We start from the raw sequence: 8,266 nt of genomic DNA, 5'->3' as shown, positions 1-8,266 counted from the left end.
CAACCGGTCCCTTCTTCTTGCCAAGTTATTCCACAAATTTCTCTTCTCCCCAATTCTATTCAGTACCTCCTCATTAGTTATGTGATCTACCCATCTAATCTTCAGCACCCTTCTGTAACACCACATTTCGAAAGCTTCTATTCTCTTTTTGTCTAAACTATTTATTGTCCACGTTTCACTTCCATACATGGCTACACTCCATACAAATACTTTCAGAAAAGACTTCCTCACACTTAAATCTACACTCGATGTTCACAAATTTCTCTTCTTCAGAAACGCTTTCCTTGCTATCGTCAGTCTACATTTTATATCCTCTCTACTTCGACCATCACTAGTTATTTTGCTCCCCAAATAGCAAAACTCATTTACTACTTTAAGCGTCTCATTTCCTAATCTAATACCCTCAGCATCACCCGATATAGTTCGACTACATACCATTATCCTCGTTTTGCTTTTGTTGATGTTCATCTTATATCCTCCTTTCAAGACACTGTCCATTCCGTTAAGCTGTTCTTCCATGTCCTTTGCTGTTATAACAATAATAGTTATTACTATATATCGTGTATACTCCAAAGAGACGAGAAACTTGATATTGATTAACATTTAACCTCAGTGCAATTATTTCTACAGATATAAGCATAAATACCAGCGTATCTTCACAGGCGCGGGGTTTAATCCACGAAGTAATTATTACTACGGATATGCCCATATCCGCACAGACATGTGCAAATGAATTTCGCTGCTCTCTGTCGAATTTATCGCCATCTGTCGAACTGTCCTTCACCTGAGTGGGGTGCGCTTTTGTTTTTTCAGACTTTAGTTAGAATTCCTAAACTGTCCTCGTTTTTTTTTCTTTTTTCGCTAATTTTATGTTAACCTTGAAAACCTTTCCCGCTCAATAAAGAATTGTATGGGTATTAGAAAAGCTGTAATGTACATATTCGATGTCAGACTGGCAAAGCCTCCTTTGATGAGACGTCACGCACGATGCATGAAACGTGTATGGAACGTCATCGTTACAATCGCCTTTCACAATCCCACAGATCGGCCATTACTGTGTGCAATATCTGCACAGTACTGTCCATGGATTATTCCGGACTGAAAATCTTAGCTACGACGAGATCCTTTAGGAATCTGTATAAATACCTTTGGCTGGAGGTCTTTTTATTTTGGATGACAGCTTTCTACTGCATTACGCAAGGGTACCAGTCATTTTCTTAACTTGCTTAGAATAACAAATTGATATGGGCGACAACCAATTTTATCAACTTTCACTCGACAGCGCGCTGTTTATCAGAGGGCTGACATGCAGTAAAACTGCTAAGCTTCATATGCGCCTCTGACAAAAACTGAAGAGATAGCAGTCATGCAACCATAATCTACTCGCATGAGGGAGTCTTGGTACGGAAAATATCAATGCGTACTAGTAGTCAACAGTCATAAAATTTCCCGTAGACAGTTGCCTGTCTATAGTTATGAAATGTCATGGAAAATAAACGCACGTATAAAAAAGTTAGTCATCCCCAGGAGACATCAAACTAATAACGAGCAAGTGCCCTCTGGTCTTGATAACGGAATAAATTTGAAGAAGAGGAGCGCCCGCTTTTCTTTTTCAGAAGTGCAATGCCATTAAAGATCAACTTCTGGAGTGCTATCGGAATTGCGCTGATGTTGATTCCTATGTTTCACTGATTGTTCGAAATAGTCCCAGCTATTTTCTATCCCATTACCTGATCGTATAATTTAGGGCGTCAGCCGAGGTGTGATACGAGGCCTAAGTACTGGTCATTCAGGGAACAATGTGTGCAGACTCGTAAATATGGTCGTTGTCATCTTGGAGGACGGGAATGTGCACAGTATACTCAGCAGGAAGATGTAGAAGGGACGGCAATATTTGGTCACCGAGGATGTTGAATGAGACATCCTGATATATGTTCACTGTAACACGAACGAGCGATCCAAATAATGGTACATAAATCACGCCCAAAGCCTCACGGAACCACCTCTCGCCTGAACCACACCCTCTACACAATGCGCGCTAAACGCCTCATTGTGCCGTCCATGCTACCGAAGTCTGGTATTATTCGCATTATTTACAGTCGAGAAAGGCCAGACCACGCTATAAGCCTCCAACTAGCTGCAGTCCAGTTTCTGTGTTTCTGTTGGTCCGTGAAAGATGTGCGACTCTACGTGCTGCTGTGTGCAGGCACCCGATTCAGATGCCCACTGCCGCAGTTCTTGTCACAACGATCGCGGGTCAACTGGCTGCGTTGGGCCTACATTCGCTGACAGTAGCGATGGAAATCAGACAGCTCCCGACAGGTTTGCAACACACACAACGCACAGGTAACACGGTTACGGTGTTAACTGACCAAAGCTGCTAGGAAAACTGCCCATAGTCTACGCTAACTCACTATGGTAGTCAACGGTAGTTTTACGACTAATTCAACGTCATCTAAATCAACAAAGTGTGCTTTTTTTGGAGGTGGTAGGGATAAAATTTCATCTAATGACTTGATATACGGGCTGAGTTTGCAAATTCTCCAAGAACCATTTCATGCTTAGAAAAGTGTAAAGTATACATGCAGAATGAAGCGACAAATAAAAATTTGTGCCAAGGCTGGGATTCGAATCCAGGTCTCCGACTCCTTAGGCAGATATGCTAACTGCTACGCCACCCTGACACCGTGGCAGGGACTATCCTAGCACGCCTCCCTCCTCAATCGAAATTCCCATTCACGCCTCAGGAGACCTGCAGTTCTCCCTTAACTCGAATAGCATTGCAGAAGCACTCCAACTGTAATGGAATAGCATCTCGGTAAACCGTCAATTAGGGCGGTTCACAAACAACAACTCAAGTACACATGTTATTTCAAAAACGTTATCGTGGAAGTAGAGGCCAGGAGGTACTGGTGAAATAACACACACTGCTAAAGCTATCTTTTTATTTTAAAGGCTTTCTCAATAATAAATTTTTAAGTCTGGCATTTAAAAAAATCAATTTCAAAAACAATTTCGAATACCTGACAAATTTTCTTTATGAAAAGGAGATTGCCAGGTATGACGTTAACAACTACCCAATAGTAACATTTTGATATATATAAGACAACAATTAAAAAACTCTTAAATACCTGGAAATTTTTCTCTATGTAAAGGATATTGCAACGTATGACGTGAACAACTTCCGAATTATAAGGTTTTAAACTTGTTATATCTATAAGAGAACAATTTCTTTACAATAAACACCTTTAAGCAGCTAGTTTGTACTAAAGCTAAAATTTGTTGTCTCTCGCCAGTTAAATAATTTATATTACACCTGTCCCTTGTTACAAGATAAATGTGAATAAACCAGCACACAAACCTTCACATTAAAGGCAGTTCCAAAAAAAATTTTCCTTATCTCGGTGACGGAGTGACACGTGTGGCCCAAATCACAATAGGCGGAATAGTTACTGGTGGTCTGCAGGCTCACGGCAGATCAGCCCCAAAACTTCCATTACAAGCCGCCACCTCCCCGAGTTACTCAAAACAGAAGATGTAGCAAGGGCGGTGCCTGCACAGACTCCGAACGACAGAGACCCGCGACACCAACCTAAATCAGCCAATCGACGTGTGAAGAGAACGGCCGGACCAAGAAGCAATTACCACATTCCCGCAGACAGGCAAACAAACTGTGGTGGGAAGACCCCAAGAAAACAACTGGTGAAGAAACTCATACTGTTCACTAGAACTTGAAAAACCCATTTATATATAACGCTCTTACATAAAAACAGTACTCAGCTTCTCACACTCCACCACAGAGCCGGTAACACTTCCAAATGCTCGTCAGAGCCAACCGCTGCCCGTGGTTTCAACGGCCGTTAAGAAGACATTCGGTCCCACGCGCTGATCTTCTGCACCACAGCTTATAAGCTTCATAAGCCACGTACATGCGGGTAAGGCAGACTCAGCCCCTGACAGCCAAGAGGTCGGGCAAAGCACGTGGCGAGCAGTTGACGACCCCCAAAAACAGGGCCCCCCTCGCGCCACCACCTCCCTCGGTCACCACCCAGTACGTACTCCTCGATCGTCACGCGACCGAACACTAGCTCCACCTCCCGCCAGAGGGCGGTAGCGATCCAAACAGCGCGCCAAACCGAAAGCGCCATCGCAAACACCAGACGCGAAGCGAAAGCACTCCGCCTGGCGCTCTTTTCGAAGAGCCGGACACAACTATGGCTCACTCGGCATCGAACTAAATGGGTTATCCTGCATGGAACCCAGGTATATGTGCTTTCATCAAATGAAACTGCGTGGTTTCAGAGACCTTTTCAAATCTCAAGCATCTATGATGTATGTACGCAAACTGAAGCGTGCTGAGGTGCTATTGAAGTACAGTTGCAGAGCCTCTGCAGTTCTGTTCGAGTTTAGGAGGCGAGACTGGGAATTTGGATTGAGGAGGGAGGCCTGCTAGAATGGTCCCTGCAGCTGTGCAAAGCCGATCTGGCAGGGTGGCGCAGTAGTTAGCACATCTGCCTTGTGAGTAGAATACCGAGGTTCAAATCCCAGCTTTGGTAAAAATTTTCATTTGTTGTTTCAGTCTACTTATATACATCACATATGTTTGAGACTTGGAAAAGTATCTGGAACCATATAGTTTCATTTACTCAGAGAACTGTTGTGTGATGTATCGCACGCAAACTGCTACTGACTGTGTGCAGCTATCTCGGCCCCAGTCACAGACAGTGTGGTGCTACAGCTGAGGAAAACAGAAGGTTCAGTCGCTCTATGCGGCCTCACATGCAATGCCGCTGTGTACAGATGCCCGTTCCTGTCATGCCAGGTCAGGTGCTCCTCGTGTTAAGCAATCTCGATGGGCACGCGCCAATGGTGAATGTACACTCCTGGAAATTGAAATAAGAACACCGTGAATTCATTGTCCCAGGAAGGGGAAACTTTACTGACACATTCCTGGGGTCAGATACATCACATGATCACACTGAGAACCACAGGCAACAGAGCATGCACAATGTCGGCACTAGTACAGTGTATATCCACCTTTCGCAGCAATGCAGGCTGCTATTCTCCCATGGAGACGATCGTAGAGATGCTGGATGTACTTCTGTGGAACAGCTTGCCATGCCATTTCCACCTGGCGCCTCAGTTGGACCAGCGTTCGTGCTGGACGTGCAGACCGCGTGAGACGACGCTTCATCCAGTCCCAAACATGCTCAATGGGGGACAGATCCGGAGATCTTGCTGGACAGGGTAGTTGACTTACACCTTCTAGAGCACGTTGGGTGGCACGGGATACATGCGGACGTGCATTGTCCTGTTGGAACAGCAAGTTCCCTTGCCGGTCTAGGAATGGTAGAACGATGGGTTCGATGACGGTTTGGATGCACCGTGCACTATTCAGTGTCCCCTCGACGATCACCAGTGGTGTACGGCCAGTGTAGGAGATCGGTCCCCACGCCATGATGCCGGGTGTTGGCCCTGTGTGCCTCGGTCGTATGCAGTCCTGATTGTGGCGCTCACCTGCACGGCGCCAAACACGCATACGACCATCATTGGCACCAAGGCAGAAGCGATTCTCATCGCTGAAGACGACACGTCTCCATTCGTCCCTCCATTCACGCCTGTCGCGACACCACTGGAGGCTCGCTGCACGATGTTGGGGCGTGAGCGGAAGACGGCCTGACGGTGTGCGGGACCGTAGCCCAGCTTCATGGAGACGGTTGCGAATGGTCCTCGCCGATACCCCAGGAGCAACAGTGTTCCTAATTTGCTGGGAAGTGGCGGTGCGGTCCCCTAGGGCTGCGTAGGATCCTACGGTCTTGGCGTGCATCCGTGCGTCGCTGCGGTCCGGTCCCAGGTCGACGGGCACGTGCACCTTCCGCCGACCACTGGCGACAACATCGATGTACAGTGGAGACCTCACGACCCACGTGTTGAGCAATCCGGCGGTACGTCCACCCGGCCTCCCGCATGCCCACTATACGCCCTCGCTCAAAGTCCGTCAACTGCACATACGGTTCACGTCCACGCTGTCGCGGCATGCTACCAGTGTTAAAGACTGCGATGGAGCTCCGTATGCCACGGCAAACTGGCTGACACTGACGGCGGCGGTGCACAAATGCTGCGCAGCTAGCGCCATTCGACGGCCAACACCGTGGTTCCTGGTGTGTCCGCTGTGCCGTGCGTGTGATCATTGCTTGTACAGCCCTCTCGCAGTGTCCGGAGCAAGTATGGTGGGTCTGACACACTGGTGTCAATGTGTTCTTTTTTCCATTTCCAGGAGTGTAGTAGCATCAACATACCATATAGTCAATATCGCAAGAGTATGCTGTGGATTGACACCTGACAGCAGGTCATTAACAAGATTATTTTTCACAGAGCCAATGAGTCATCACGGCACTGGACCTAGTGACCAGTGGCAGCCAATGGCGACACCACAGAATCAACATCGTCAAGAAGCTTAAGACAAAACATCTTAGGCAGGCTTGATACTGCCGATGAGTTGCCACATACCAGTATGTCTAGGCTCCCCAGTAGACAAAGAGATTTATTAGTAATCACATAAATAAACTTCACAGTTCTCTCGCTGTAAATAAAAACTTCTGGTAGAATAATTCAAGTTCCTGATATTTTGTCTTTATCAATAGCTAGTTCAAGGAAAAACAGCAGAATGTCTGAGTCCAAAGGACCACGCTGTAGAATGACAGTACCTCAAATCAAGTATGTTAACGGTTCTATGACACAACATCCAGGTGATCGTGGAAGCCAGTTCTTTGTGGCGATGTCGAGAAGACTTGTGCCTCCCAGTCACAAGGTAGGTAGCCCCCGGTCGGCATCCTGGCTGCAGCCTGGTCCAAGGTCGTCCTTGGCACTACAGGGCGCCTCACAGAGAGACTCTGATTGGGGAATCACGGCAGGTGGTCTGAGTAACTGCCTAGAGGGCCTCACCAGCTGCGACATAGTCGCGAATATGAAGAGTGATCCAATACTGTCAAACTTTTTTTAGTTTTTTATTCCAGTCTTTGATCACAATATAAATTCCTTTGACGATGACCGGTTTCAGTCAGTAATGACCATCTTCAGATCTGTTCTACACCATGTCCCAATGTGATAAAGCCGTAATGGCTTCGTCAAAACATTTATACGATCAGTAAAGCATCGTCACGTAGAACTCCAGTTGCAAAATGACCATGTGGATGATGTGGCCTATTTTACGCCATATTTTTAGTTCTAAGTGACGGTGCTTTGCTGTGTGTACAAATGCTTTGACGATGCCATTACAGCTTTATCACATTAGGACATAGTGTCGAACAGATCTGAAGATGGTCATTACTGACTGAAACCAGTCATCGTCAAAGGAATTTATATTGTGATCAAAGACTGAAAAAAAAAAAAACATGTGCCTAGAGGGCTCCAAATGTGAATTGGTTCGATAGTTAGAACCGGACTGCCGTTCTACAGTTGTGTGCCGGCAATAAAAACTGATCTGGCGCGACCTGCTTGCGGGCACGTGACATCGTGGAGGCAAAAATGTCGTTTGCGGTTGAAACACAGTGGCTGTGGATGCTCGCTCTGCTCATGGCGAACCAGATGCCTCTCGTGGCGGCTGCCAGAGACAACAAGTTGGCATGTGTTTTTTCGTTGCCGGAAAGTTTACTCAGATGCGAGGGGGGTGTGCATCGCCATTTGGCTTGCAGGCGTTTGTGCTGGCTGTGGCACACAACGCCTGAAGCCGGGCTACCCGCTGGAAACGGGTGTATGCCTGGTTAGTAAGTAGGCGAGACACAGCATAGATAGTTGCGAAAAAAGCACAAATGGTTCAAATGGCTCTGAGCACTACTGGACTTAACTTTTGAGGTTAACAGTTCCCTAGAACTTAGAACTACTTAAACCTAACTAACCTAAGGACATCACACACATCCATGTTCGAGGCAGGATTCGAACCAGCAACCGTAGCGCCTAGAACCGCTTGCCCACACCGGCCGGCGAAAAAAGCACATCCAAGCGTTGTAGCCTAAATGTATTAATAACAAACTATTGTCTCAAACCTTACTTCTCACCTGACATTCTTTACCTAAGTCTTTATCATGTGGATTAGAATCGTAAGTCATTTTTCTTTCATGTTCTAAGCTGACATGTTTCTTATATAAAAAACTAGAAAAAGTAAGAGTATTCATTTAACTAGTATATGCCATTAAGTTTTATTAAAATTGCATTCGGCGTGTACTTTCCTTGAATGGCCTTAAGGAATATTTCTGTAGCTTCTCAA

The sequence above is a fragment of the Schistocerca serialis genome, chromosome 7, assembly GCF_023864345.2.
Source record: "Schistocerca serialis cubense isolate TAMUIC-IGC-003099 chromosome 7, iqSchSeri2.2, whole genome shotgun sequence".
NCBI lineage: Eukaryota > Metazoa > Arthropoda > Insecta > Orthoptera > Acrididae > Schistocerca > Schistocerca serialis.
This window is presented reverse-complemented; position numbering follows the sequence as displayed.